The sequence below is a fragment of the Bombina bombina genome, chromosome 6 (assembly GCF_027579735.1).
Source record: "Bombina bombina isolate aBomBom1 chromosome 6, aBomBom1.pri, whole genome shotgun sequence".
NCBI lineage: Eukaryota > Metazoa > Chordata > Amphibia > Anura > Bombinatoridae > Bombina > Bombina bombina.
In genome coordinates, this window is record NC_069504.1 from 292,664,991 (window position 1) to 292,680,547 (window position 15,557).

Consider the following 15,557-nt stretch of genomic DNA (forward strand, 5'->3'; position numbering starts at 1 on the left):
TGTTGGATTTAGAGCTTGCATTGTGTGGCTGTTTTAGGGTCCCGGGTTTTGGAAGGGACCTTGACATGGTACCTGGGCTTGTCCCATTTGGCCAAATGCGGTAACTAACCCTTCCAGTTTTGCATTTAATCTTTGCTGAGAGCTTGTAAGTGAGTGCTGGACTTTTTCTGTGTATTGTATTATTTTATTTTGTAATTTTCCCTATGGTTCTTGCACCCAGACCTGTCTGGGGTTAACTGCCTGTGATTCTGGGGACAGCACAGCTTCCTGTGAGTGCCAGTGAGCACCCAGGGCTGAGCATGTTGCAGGGTCATGGATGTGTATCCAGTCCAGTCTGAGATTGCAGTCCCCTTCTATGTTTTGTATATGTCTGGGGTGATTACATAAGCCTGTGCACCCTTCACTTGTTCCCAGTTTGTTGGATTTAGAGCTTGCATTGTGTGGCTGTTTTAGGGTCCCGGGTTTTGGAAGGGACCTTGACATGGTACCTGGGCTTGTCCCATTTGGCCAAATGCGGTAACTAACCCTTCCAGTTTTGCATTTAATCTTTGCTGAGAGCTTGTAAGTGAGTGCTGGACTTTTTCTGTGTATTGTATTATTTTATTTTGTAATTTTCCCTATGGTTCTTGCACCCAGACCTGTCTGGGGTTAACTGCCTGTGACCCTGGGGACAGCACAGCTTCCTGTGAGTGCCAGTGAGCACCCAGGGCTGAGCCTGTTGCAGGGTTATGGATGTGTACCCAGTCCAGTCTGAGAGTGCAGTCCCCTCCCGTGTTTTGTTTATGTCTAGGGTGATTACATAAGCCTGTGCACCCTTCAATTGTTCCCACTTTGTTGGATTGAGAGCTTGCATTGTGTGGCTGTTTTAGGATCCCAGGTTTTGGAAGGGTACTTGACATGGTACCTGGGCTTGTCCCATTTGGCCAAATGCAGTAACTAACCCTTCCATTTTTTATTTTAATTTTAGCTGAGAGCTTGTGAGTGCTGGACTTTCTCTGTGTGTTGTATTAATTTGTTTTTTAATTTTCCCTATGGTTCTTGCACACAGACCTGTCTGGGGTTAACTGCCTGTAACTCTGGGTACAGCACAGCTTCCTATGAGTGCCAGTGAGCACCCAGGGCTGAGCATGTTGCAGGGTCATGGGATGTGTAGCCAGAAGGGTAACTAACCCTTCCATTTTTGCTTTTTAATCTTAGCTAAGAGCTTGTAAGTGAGTGCTGGCCTTTCTCTGTGTGTTATATATTTATATATATATGTGTGTGTGTGTGTGTGTGTGTGTGTGTGTATTTATATTTATACAGATCCTGTTCTGTGAATCCGCCTCCAATAAGTGTTTTCATTCAATTGCTATATAGTTAATTTTTAAGTTACATTTAATTATATTCTGATACTACATCGCACAAACTTATATGAATTATTTAAGTTATTAATTACCAGTTTGAAAACAGTTTTCAATTAATTGTGAGTTACATAATACGCTTTGACTATTAGAATGTGTTAAGAAAGCACTTAAACAAGGTTGTTCAGCTTTAGCCCTGGGGAACAGAGTGTAGCCCTCTATTCTTTTTTTATATGCCACACACATCCCTGTTATATGTAATATTTATAACTAAATTATTAATTAAATTTAGTAGCACTTTCACTGTCACTGCATTTTACTGAAACCTTCTCATATGTATATCCTGACTACATTATATTATAGTAAAGCATCTGGCAGTGAACCCACACGATTCCTGTGCCTTTGCTTGTTTATATCACATAGAGTGCCTAGCCATGGGAATAGCACATGCAGCTGAGTTGAGGAAGAGATTGCTCCCTATTCTTTACTACTGTATTAATTATATCCTCTCTGGGGGATTCAGTGTATATATTTCTGATCTTTTTTATCACATAGGCTTGTGCTACTTATTCATCAATATTTAAAGGGATTTACCAAAATATTTGGTGTCTGAAGTTTGTTTATAAAAATACTATTTGTTTATTCATTCAAGAGTTGGAAACTTACGGCTAGATTTAGAGTTGGGCGGTAGCCGTCAAAACCAGCATTAGAGGCTCCTAACGCTGGTGTTTACCGCCCTCTGGTATTTGGACTCAGTCAGGAAAGGGTCTAACGCTCACTTTGCAGCCGCGACTTTTCAATACCGCAGATCCCCCTACGCCATTTGCGTATCCTATCTTTTCAATGGGATCTTTCTAACGCCGGTATTTAGAGTCGTGGCTGAAGTGAGCGTTAGAAATCTAACGACAAAACTCCAGCCGCAGAAAAAAGTCAGTAGTTAAGAGCTTTCTGGGCTAACGCCGGTTTATAAAGCTCCTAACTACCGTGCTCTAAAGTACACTAATACCCATAAACTACCTATGTACCCCTAAACCGAGGTCCCCCCACATCGCCGCCACTCTATTAAATTTTTTTAACCCCTAATCTGCCGACCGCACACCGCTGCCACCTACGTTATCCCTATGAACCCCTAATCTGCTGCCCCTAACACCGCCGACCCCTATATTATATTTATTAACCCCTAATATGCCGCCCCCAACGTCGCCGCTACCTACCTACACTTATTAACCCCTAATCTGCCGACCGGACCGCGCCACTATTATAATAAAGTTATTAACCCCTAATCCGCCTCACTCCCGCCTCAATAACCCTATAATAAATAGTATTAACCTCTAATCTGCCCTCCCTAACATCGCCGACACCTAACTTCAAGTATTAACCCCTAATCTGCCGATCGGAGCTCACCGCTACTCTAATACATTTTTTAACCCCTAAAGCTAATTCTAACCCTAACCCTAACACCCCCCTAAGTTAAATATAATTTTATTCTAACGAAATAAATTAACTCTTATTAAATAAATTATTCTTATTTAAAGCTAAATACTTACCTGTAAAATAAACCCTAATATAGCTACAATATAAATTATAATTATATTGAAGCTATTTTAGGATTAATATTTATTTTACAGGCAACTTTGTATTTATTTTAACCAGGTACAATAGCTATTAAATAGTTAATAACTATTTAATAGTTACCTAGTTAAAATAATTACAAAATTACCTGTAAAATAAATCCTAACCTAAGTTACAATTAAACCTAACACTACACTATCAATAAATAAATTAAATAAACTACCTACAATTATCTACAATTAAACCTAACACTACACTATCAATAAATTAATTAAATAAAATACCTACAAATAAATACAATGAAATAAACTAACTAAAGTACAAAAAATAAAAAAGAACTAAGTTACAAAAAATAAAAAAATATTTACAAACATTAGAAAAATATTACAACAATTTTAAACTAATTACACCTACTCTAAGCCCCCTAATAAAATAAAAAAATAAAAAAATGCCCTACCCTATTCTAAAATTAAAATAGAAAAGCTCTTTTACCTTACCAGCCCTGAAAAGGGCCCTTTGAGGGGCATGCCCCAAAGAATTCAGCTCTTTTGCCTGTAAAAAAAAAACATACAATACCCCCCCAACATTACAACCCACATACCCCTAATATAACCCAAACCCCCCTTAAATAAACCTAACACTAAGCCCCTGAAGATCTCCATACCTTGTCTTCACCACACCGGGTCCCGATCTGTCCAGAAGAGCCTCCGATGTCTTGATCCAAGCCCAAGTGGGGGGCTGAAGAGTGACGTCCATCCTCGGGCTGAAGTCTGGATCCAAGCGGCGGCTGAAGAAATCCATCATCGGGCTGAAGTCTTGATCCAAGCGGGCGCTGAAGAAGTCCATCATCGGATGAAGTCTTCTATGAAGCAGCATCTTCAATCTTCTTTCTTCCGGAGCCATCATCTTCCAGCCGACGCGGAACATCCTCTTCTACCGACGCCTACTCGCCGAATGACGGTTCCTTTAAATGACGTCATCCAAGATGGCGTCCGTCGAATTCCGATTGGCTGATAGGATTCTATCAGCCAATCGGAATTAAGGTAGGAAAATTCTGATTGGCTGATGGAATCAGCCAATCTGATTCAAGTTCAATCCGATTGGCTGATCCGATCAGCCAATCAGATTGAGCTTGCATTCTATTGGCTGATCGGAACAGCCAATGATGGACGTCACTCTTCAGCCCCCCGCTTGGGCTTGGATCAAGACATCGGAGGCTCTTCTGGACAGATCAGGACCCGGTGTGGTGAAGACAAGGTAGGGAGATCTTCAGGGGCTTAGTGTTAGGTTTATTTAAGGGGGGTTTGGGTTAGATTAGGGGTATGTGGGTGGTGGGTTGTAATGTTGGGGGGGGTATTGTATGTTTTTTTTTTACAGGCAAAAGAGCTGTATTTTTTGGGGCATGCCCCGCAAAGGGCCCTTTTCAGGGCTGGTAAGGTAAAAGAGCTTTTCTATTTTAATTTTAGAATAGGGTAGGACATTTTTTTATTTTGGGGGGCTTTGTTATTTTATTAGGGGGCTTAGAGTAGGTGTAATTAGTTTAAAATTGTTGTAATATTTTTCTAATGTTTGTAAATATTTTTTTATTTTTTGTAACTTAGTTCTTTTTTATTTTTTGTACTTTAGTTAGTTTATTTCATTGTATTTATTTGTAGGTATTGTATTTAATTAATTTATTGATAGTGTAGTGTTAGGTTTAATTGTAGATAATTGTAGGTAGTTTATTTAATTTATTTATTGATAGTGTAGTGTTAGGTTTAATTGTAACTTAGGTTAGGATTTATTTTACAGGTAATTTTGTAATTATTTTAACTAGGTAACTATTAAATAGTTATTAACTATTTAATAGCTATAGTACCTGGTTAAAATAAATACAAAGTTGCCTGTAAAATAAATATTAATCCTAAAATAGCTTCAATATAATTATAATTTATATTGTAGCTATATTAGGGTTTATTTTACAGGTAAGTATTTAGCTTTAAATAGGAATAATTTATTTAATAAGAGTTAATTTATTTCGTTAGAATAAAATTATATTTAACTTAGGGGGGTGTTAGGGTTAGGGTTAGAATTAGCTTTTGGGGTTAAAAAATGTATTAGAGTAGCGGTGAGCTCCAATCGGCAGATTAGGGGTTAATACTTGAAGTTAGGTGTCGGCGATGTTAGGGAGGGCAGATTAGAGGTTAATACTATTTATTATAGGGTTATTGAGGCGGGAGTGAGGCGGATTAGGGGTTAATAACTTTATTATAATAGCGGCGCGGTCCGGTCGGCAGATTAGGGGTTAATAAGTGTAGGTAGGTAGCGGCGACGTTGGGGGCGGCATATTAGGGGTTAATAAATATAATATAGGGGTCGGCGGTGTTAGGGGCAGCAGATTAGGGGTTCATAGGGATAACGTAGGTGGCAGCGGTGTGCGGTCGGCAGATTAGGGGTTAATAATAAAATGCAGGGGTCAGCGATAGCGGGGGCGGCAGATTAGGGGTTAATAAGTGTAAGGTTAGGGGTGTTTAGACTCGGGGTACATGTTAGGGTGTTAGGTGCAGACTTAGGAAGTGTTTCCCCATAGGAAACAATGTAGCTGCGTTAGGAGCTGAACGCTGCTTTTTTGCAGGTGTTAGGTTTCTTTTCAGCTCAAACAGCCCCATTGTTTCCTATGGGGGAATCGTGCACGAGCACGTTTTTGAAGCTGGCCGCGTCCGTAAGCAACGCTGGTATTTAGAGTTGCAGTGGCGGTAAATATGCTCTACGCTCCCTTTTTGAAGCCTAACGCAGCCATTCTGTGAACTCTAAATACCAGCGGTATTTAAAAGGTGCGGGGGAAAAAAAGCATGCGTAGCTAACGCACCCCTTTAGCCGCAGAACTCTAAATCTAGCCGTTAGTTTGCTGGCCGACAGAAAATGTCAGTATGGGCCCCTTGTACTGTAAAATTATTTTGGGAAAAAAAGGGACAATAAACACCTTGAGGTGTTTATACAAAATACTTACGGCCAGATTACGAGTTTTGGTTATGAGTGGCTCGGTAATAACTTATTTCCAAGTAATTTCCACCGCTCACCTTTGAGATGGTTTTACATGCTCGTGTACGATTTCCGCATAGATATCAATGGGGAGATCCGGCTAAAAAAAAGCCTAACACCTGCAATAAAGGAGCGTAAAGCTCCGAAACGCAGCCCCATTGATTAATATCGGGAAAGAAAAGTTATGTTTACACCTAACACCCTAGCATAAACCCTGAGTCTAAACACCCCTAATCTGCCAACCTCGACATCGCCGCCACCTACCTACACTTATTAACCCCTAATCTGCCGCCCTCAATGTCACTGCCACCTACCTACACTTATTAACCCCTAATCTGCCTCCCCCAATTTTGCTACCACCTACCTACACTTATTAACCCCTAATCTGCCTCCCCCAATGTCGCCACCATTATACTAAAGTTATTAACCCCTAAAACTAACCCTAAGTCTAACCCTAACCCTAACGTAACTCTAACCCTAACTTTAACATAATTAAAATAATTCTAAATAAAAATTAATATCATTAACTAAATAATTCCTATATATTCCTATATAATTAATAGTTACATTGTAGCTAGCTTAGGTTTTATTTTTATTTCTCAGGCAAGTTTGTATTTATTTTAGCTAGGTAGACTAGTTAGTAAATAGTTATTAACTATTTACTAGCTACCTAGTTAAAATAAATACAAATTTACCTGTAAAATAAAACCTAACCTGTCTTACACTAACATCTAAAATTACACTACAATTAAATCAATTACATTAATTAAATACAAATAACTAAATTACAAAAAATAATAAACACTAAATTACACAAAATAAAAAATAAATGATCAAATATTTAAACTAATTATACCTAATCTAATAGCCCTATCAAAATAAAAAAGCCCCCCCAAAATAAAAAAAAAAACCCTAGCCTAAACAAAACTGCCAATAGCCTTTAAAAGGGCCTTTTGTGGAGCATTGCCCCAAATAAATCAGCTCTTTTACCTGTAAAAAAAATACAAACAACCCCCCAACAGTAAAACCCACCACCCACACAACCAAACCCCCCAAATAAAATCCTATCGAAAAAACCTAGGCTCCCCATTGCCCTGAAAAGAACATTTGGATGGGCAATGCCAATAGGATTGAGCTTGCATTCTATTGGCTGTTCCAATCAGCCAATAGAATGCAAGCTCAATCCTAAACTAGCTACAATGTAACTATTAGTTATATTGTAGCTAGCTTAGGGTTTAAATTACAGGTAAGTATTTAGTTTTAAATAGGAATTATTTAGTTAATGATAGTAAATTGTATTTAGATTTATTTTAATTATATTAAAGTTAGGGGTGTTAGGATTAGACTTAGTGTTAGGGAATAATAACTTTAGAATAGTGGCGGCGGTGACGTTGGGGACAGCAGATTAGGGGTTAATAATATTTAACTAGTGTTTGCGATGCGGGAGTGCAGCGGTTTAGGGATTAATATGTTTATTATAGTGGCGGCGATGTCCGAAGCGACAGATTAGGGGTTCATAATTTTATTTTAGTGTTTGCGATTCGGGAGGGCCTTGGTATAGGGGTTAATAGGTAGTTTACGGGTGTTAGTGTACTTTGTAACACTTTAGTTATGAGTTTTATGCTACAGATTTGTAACGTAAAACTCATAACTACTGACTTTAGATGGCGGTACGAATCTCGACGGTATAGGCGGTACCGCTCAATTTTTGGCCTCCCAGGCAAAACTCATAATACCGGCGCTATGGAAGTCCCATTGAAAAAGGTTAGTTACATTGCGTTACGGCCAAAAAGGTGTGCGGTACAGCTATGCCTGCAAGACTCGTAATAGCAGCGGTAGTGAAAAAGCAGCATTATGAGGCTTTTTCACTCATAACGCAAAACTTGTAATCTAGCCGTATGTTACATGTGTGGAGTTATAAAATATAGAATATGGCAATGTAGCGTTATGAATGTAACTACCATAAATAGGATTAGTCAGAATTTAGTTAGTAATGGGTTAATCCTTTTTCAAGGGCATTGCATTTAGCAATGTGACATGTACATTCAGTTGCTCTTTTCAATCAAAACACTATTTAGTGCTTGTTTACAGGAAAAATATTATTAACTCACTATAGACTGTGCATGAACAAAAGTTAAAATAGAATTTTCTATATGTCAGCCAAAATTATAAAGGCTTTTTAAGGTTATTAACATATATAGAATTAACCTTCCACTTATGGTATAGTCTAATCTGATTGGTTTAAATTGTGTATATAAGCTTTGCATTTTTGTATTAGCTGTTGTTATCTGTTACCTTCAGATTTCAAGGTATGTATTGATCTTGTGATTAATAAAATGATTTATGTCAACTAATATTTGATAGATATGAGTATTCATTTAATTTGTTAGATAACCCAGACTGAATATTTGTCTATAATTAGGCTTTGTCTAATCAAGGCATATAATACTGATACATTAAAGAATATAATCTTCAATGATTTCAAGCTTATGAGACACAAAAGCATTTCTCCTCCAATCAGACTCACTACTCCACTATTAAAGGAGCTCTGCAGCCAAGTGCCAAATTAGAAGCTTGAGAAAGGTATAAGCCGAAATGCGTTGCTTCTTTTTGGCCCATCTAGTCTGTGACATCAGACTTTCAGCTTTGATTCCCTACGAGAAGGGACCGGACGGAAACAATTTCAACAAACACCAGGCAAGGCGTCCCAGTCATACCGAGCAAGTTAAAAGTATCCTGGAATTACCATCGTAGTCTGATACATCAGACCATCTACTTGTATTCCCTCTGAGAAGGGTCCAGACGAAAAAGTTTTCAGCAAACGCCAGGTAAGGCGTCCAGCTATATCGAGCAGCACAAGACATTTTGAAACTGTAAGTTTGGATCAGCATTTTGCACATTATAACACCAGCATTTTTGTACATTATAACACCAGCATACTGGGACAAGGTGTTATTTACATTCCATAGAATAACCCTAAGGAGTATTTCCGGAGGAGTATTTTTAAGCCTAGCAGTGAATTTGCCTGCAAAGAGATATAAATCTTACGGATCTGTCCAAAGTGGCTATAAATCACTTTTACCATCTTCATAACGCTTTTGCTTGCTACTGCTTGCGTAAATATTCTAAACTTTATTTTATGCAAAACTGTGCCTGCTTTCACTATAGCCACATCTTCTTACATATAGGCTGTTTAAAATAACAGCATTAATCCAAAGGATTTATAACTTCGTTTCTGCTCACATTGTGTGCTATATTTTAACAGCTTGCTGTGTATTCTGTGCAGCAACAATTGTGAGCTCAGATTGCTTGTTTTATTCTTTTGCTTGTTTTAATCTTTTGTGTTTTAATTACATTGTGCTTATACTAATTTTGTTCTGCTTTAATTTGTCCCTAACATTTCTATACTAATTTACTCTATATACTAACATCTTTTATGTATTATCTCTGTCCCTTTATATTAATTTTATGTAATCTAAACAGTGATTTTAAAAATTATACTTATCGGTCTGTCTAAACACTAATCGATTTTAACTAAAATTAAATTGATTTTTAAATATAGTTATATATATATTCTTTTTACCACCCCTACAGATTAAGCTATAGTTTCAGATTTTCTTCTGGCCTTAGCACAGGAAGATTAATTATTTATATACCCTTTTTTACAATACTCTTCTGGGGATTATTGTTATCATCCTGTTTTCTGTGGGTGTGGCATTTCCCTCTCTGCCTTTAGCGCTCTCTCATTCCTCCTTTTAAAGAATATAATCTTACAACATCTTTTTCTGTATCCTCTTGCTCCCTTTGTGAGAAACATAAATCTGTTGCTATCATTAGTGACAGCCCCTAGGTTGAGGAATACGACAACATGTACATATTTACAATACAACTAATATAATTTATTTTAAAAAAAACACTACTGCACACAGGTATACCCCGCTCATACAGACTTGCTGTAAAGTGAAAATTGCCTTAAAGTGAAACGAGGCGGTTTTAGCTTTCTTTTCACTTGCCAGTGTGTTTTAAAACTTTAAAAAACATGTTTGAACCAACATATATTAGGGGTGCAATAGTGCTATGTTTAGTTTAACACTAGCACAGCACAGTATGTAATTAGTATTCAATAAATACTGCACCTGTAAAATAGTGACAATTACTGTAGTAAAATTTGTCAGACTACAACACTGAGACACAGATTGCACTGTAATGCTGTAAACAGAGTGAACTGCGCATAACAAAATGGTGCCAGTCACTTTTCTCGCAATCTCACGAAGATTACAGCACTGTTTCAAAATCCTTGGAGGTTGAACTTCAGCTCCACAAAGCGCTGTATTAGCAAAGCGCTGTATTAGCGAAGCGCTGTAAAGTGAAGCGCTGTTAAGTGAGGTATACCTGTATTATGGCTTATCCGCTTTGAATAAGTCATTCTATATAACATTTATTTAGTTTTTTAGTGTCCCTTTAAAGTGGCTGTAGTGATATTTTTTTATTCTTCTCATATGAACGCATTTAAATATGTAATGGTTAAATATTTTATTAAGTTCCGGAACTAATTTTTTCCCTCTTTGGTGTTGGTTTTTTAAATGTATGTTCTTATACAAAGTGTAAAATATCATTTTATATCACAACAGACAGCATGAAGGCTTTCCAATTTCCTCTTATTCAAGTCAGGTGGTTAAAAAAAATACTCCTACATTCTCTTATCTGCCCAAATCACTTTGGGTTATTTCTGTAGCACCCAGTATTATTAAAAGCTATTTAATACAACTTTAGTTTATATTATCAGTCAGTAACAATGCATAATAGAGACTTGCATTTGGGCTTTAGACGCATTTTGCTGATTCAGTGAGTTGTCTGATAATTGAACAGAAAAATACATTATTGGACGAAATATAAGAAGAATGTTTGACCAAATCAATTTGTTCACTAGTTCATACCATTTGGCACCAAAAAGAGGAGGAGGAATATTGTTTGGCCAATCATTTCTTTTGTTTGTAATAATGTACACAGGGCCTGATCATTCATGTATCCATGGTCTCCTGTCCAACCGTGCGATAGTATTACTAATGACTGATGTTAGGGACAGCCAGTCTTGCACTAAATGTTGGATTTTTATCATACAGGCTTGGCCATTAAAACCTTAACCTAGCATAGGGAAGTGGTGAACTAGAGGAAGCTCAGACTTTTTTTTATTACTTTGACTAGAGCTATTGGAAGTGCAGCTGTGCCTCTTTAAGCTAGTCATTAACTCAAATTAAATCAGCCAGTTATGTGTTCTGTTAATATTGAAATATATGTTTTGTTTTAATTGTAAAATGTATTATTTTTGTTAAAATTTGTTGTATATATTTGCTGTTCCCATTGAAAATAATTGTAACATAGCTAAGTCCAATATTCATATGAAATTAATTCACGCAATAACAAAATTTGGCCGAACCAAACATTGGGAAAAATCCAAAATTAATCTAACAGACTAAACCCATTTTTTGTCTGTGCACATCTCTAATGAATAACTGTTAGATTCATTTTTTTTATTTAAAAGATTTTTATTGAGCGTATTACATACAACAAGAAAATGAGAGACCATACAGAGTCATCAAACAAAACAGACTTTCATACTAGTCAAGTTAAATAAAACTAATACGATACCTTGGTAAATTGGTAGCTTCATAGTTGTCAGGTGAGATCAGACTAACAAGTCCTTATCAATTCTCTCTTACTATGTTAATACAGCTCATTTTTAATTTTCTAGAGTTAACAACAACACATTAAGATATGATAACATAAAACAAGTGTAGAAGCCCAACACCGAGCTTCAGATCTATTAAATAGTCAATCAAGTTGTCATGTTCTGAGAGTTCAAAATATATCTGTCAATATATTATATAAAGTTTTAAATAGAAGTTAAGAGAAGTTATAGAAAGACAAGGAAGGTATGAAAAGACATTTAGAAGAAGGGAGGTAGAGGAGAGAAGAAGAAAAAAAATTGGGGGGAGGGGGTTCTAGCTTTAGTTGGCAAATAGATCTAGCCTGTGACTAGGGAGAGGGGGGGCTCCAGAGTTCTAGCATTGCCTCATATAGTTCCATGTTTCCATTTTTCATGTATTGGTATTTTTCTACCTGGAGAACTGATGAGACCTGACCTCTCCAAATAGCTAATGTTTGGACCTCACAAGATTTCCATCTCTGTGTGATAAGGGCCTTGGCACTATTTAACAAAATGTACAATAAAAGTTTTTTTAGGTTTTTTTCGGATTTTAGGCATATCTAGGAATATAATTATGCTGGGGTCATTTTGTAGTTGTATGTTAAGTTTTGTGTTTATCTCGTTGATCACATCCGACCAGAAGGTGCCCAGCTCTCTGCAGGACCACCATATATGTATTAAATCTGCCTCTTCTCCACATCCCCTCCAGCATTTCCCATTGCACTTCTCGTAAATATGTTGCAGTCTGGTAGGTGTTAAATACAACCTCGGCAGTAGTTTGAAATTCATTTCTATGATATTGGAGGAAATAGTGGCCCTCTTATGGCATTCGAGAGCTCGGTCCCATTCCTTTTGGCTAATCTCTCTGTCCAGATCTCTAGCCCATTTATAAGTTAAAGAGGGATACTCAGTTCCACTCTTGGTTAGTAATATGTTATAGATTTTAGATATAATATGACTAGGCTGGTTTTGTTGTGAACATAAGGATTCGAATCTGGTCAGTGGACGGCCAAACTCCTCTTTTTTTTATGAGTCTGTATAATATGTGTCAATTGGGTATAGGCAAACCATAAGGGGAGGGGACTCCCGTCCTCCCCAACTAAGTCCTCTCTCCACACAAGTCTGTTTCCTACTATTACATTTTTGATAGCGAGCTCCTGCGCTTGTGGGTAGGTGCATATTGGTGAGGGAAAACCCGTTGTCGGTATATCTGGGTTGCATCTGTATGGGGTCATAGGAGAGGGCGACGTGGAGATATGGGCAGACGTTTTGAGGATTTTATCCAAGTTGCAAACAGTTCCTGCCATAATGGATAACGAGAGATCTCAGCGGGCCTCGACCTTAGAGAGATCAGAGCCCAAATGCCCATGTTCTCAGAGCCTAAGGGCTCCCTATCTAGCTGGATCCATCTTTTGTCAGCTGAGTTGTAACACCATTCTACCAGGCGCTGCAGCAAAGTAGCTTGTCGGTTTAATTCAATATTCGGCACCCTCAGCCCCCCCCTAAGTCTAGGAAGGAACATAGTGCCCTTTGGGATACGTGGTCTAATCTTTTGCCAAATGTATTGCCCTATAATGTTCTGAAGGTTCATAATGTAGTGCCTAGGTAATGGGGTGGGCAGTGTCTGCAATATATACATAATTTGGGGTAAGATATTCATCTTAATAACTTGAACTCTGCCCATCCATGAGATCTGTTTGTTGCTCCAGCTAGAGAGATCTGCTGTTATTTGTTCTAGTAAGGGTTTGTAGTTGACTGTAAACAAGTCTTTGGGGTCTGCCGTTAAATAGATACCTAAAAACTTCATTTTGTGAGGTTGAATGACCAGGGGACTAGAGGCTTTTATTCTGAGTAAAGTTTCTGTGGATGCGGTAATGTTTAGTATTTCAGATTTAGATGCTGTTACAGAAGCATTAGTTATTTTGTTGTGAAGAGCTTATTTCCCAGCAGCAATGCCTGAACCAGCAAGCCAGCGCCTAAGAAGGGCTCCAAGAAAACCGTAACAAGTATCATTTCATAAAGAGTTAACTCTTTTTTTTTAGCTTTTAGAAACTATTGTCTAATCACCTCTGGAGCCAGACTGCTAATTGATAAGATGAACTTGTAAACTTGTTATCTTAAGTACTGTAATCCTATTGTGGCCTGTCAAAGGACAGTGCTCTCTATCTAAATGTGTGATGGGGGATTTTGTGCTTCCCCCCCTCTCCCCCTGGGAGTGCCCTGTGTGCATGTAACCTTAATAAAAAGCAGGCTGGGCATCCCAGTCCTGAGTTCTTGTTTGACCCTCAATCGCAGCGTTGACTCGTTTTTGTGGGCAGAAGGGTATCCTAGCTGTACTGCAGCTAAGGGAGATTATTCTATATTTGCGAGACTCATATAGAATACTATGGAAAGCAGCTTCTCCCCTCTTTAGCAATAGGGATCCAGGCTACTAAGCGGTCCATCTCTCAGCGAGACTAAGGGTAACCGTAACATTTGGCGGCAGCGGCGGGATTTTCCTGGATTTCCTAGGAGAGGTACAGAACGGATGGAGAGCGCTTACGAAAAATTGAAGCGTACAACCCTAAAAGATTTACTTGAAAGCAGAGGGGGGTACGCCAGCAACCGGCCGAGGAGAGAGCTGATCGCAGAATTGACCGAACTGGATCAGAGCTTCACAATGGCGGAAACACCGACCACGATTAGTGACGAAAAAACAAGGATTGTTCGGGAAAGGCTCTCATTATACGGGCCGAACCCCTCCATGGAATTGGTACAGCAGTTGATGGCGGAGGCGGACGAGGATATACGAGAGACTCGAGCCCACGAACTCAACCTAGCGAACGCACACCGCAATGCTGAAGCCCCGCAGGTAATCATCCCTGTCGAAAATGCTGGGAGGCCCAAGATACCCTATGCGGCATTTCGACCCTTCCTAGAGAGCGAGACAGGGATTGATGAATATTTGGCGGACTTCGAAAGGCAATGTGCCCTGCACCAGATTCCCAACAGAGAGTGGCCCACGATATTGTCTGGGAAACTATCCGGGCGAGCCCTGGAAGCCTTTCGTACTCTGGGTGCTGAGGAAGTGACACAGTATGAGCTAGTTAAGGAGACACTGTTGCGACGGTACGCTGTAACTCCGGACACGTATCGCCGACAGTTTCGGGGCACGGAAAAGAAGCCTAACGATACCCATATGGAATGGGCGCACCGAATGCGGAGAGCGGCAAATCACTGGCTGAGCGGAAGTAAAGCGGTGACTGGGGAGGAAATTTTACAATTGTTTCTCTTAGAACATTTTTATAATGGCATGGAACAGCAAGGGAAGGAATGGCTGCGAGACAGGCGGCCTTCTACCTTAGAAGAGGCAGCCAAATTGGCCGATGAACATTATGACTCCCGTCTTCACGAACCCATGAACTACCGAGCTCCAGCACGGGTCGAACCCAGAGAGGTTTACCGTGCACCCCCTCGTGCTGAATTCCGAGCCCCGGTGCCCACAGGGCCCGTCCGACACTCAGGACCACCCAATAACAGCTCTGAGCGTCCCAGACCGACTTGCCACCGATGCAAGCAACAAGGGCATTTCATGGCTAGCTGCCCCCTTAATACGCACCAGACACCCAGGAATTACAATTACCCCTCTGGGTCCTATCGTCCGGCCCGGGCCCTCTGTGTTAACCAAGAGGCCCCTATGGAGGGATATGTGGGGCCGCTTCACGAGGCAGACCCTGTATATGCTGCCTCAGATAACCGCCAGCACCATCGGCAGAGTGTATGGCTCGAGGGGCGATCTACCGAGGGATTGCGAGACACAGGGGCTACTATCACGCTGGTACAGAGTCATTTGGTGCCAGAGCACAAGCGATCCGGACAGACTGTGGCCGTTAGAGTGGCGGGGGGGGATGTGTACAAAATTCCAACAGCTAAAGTGC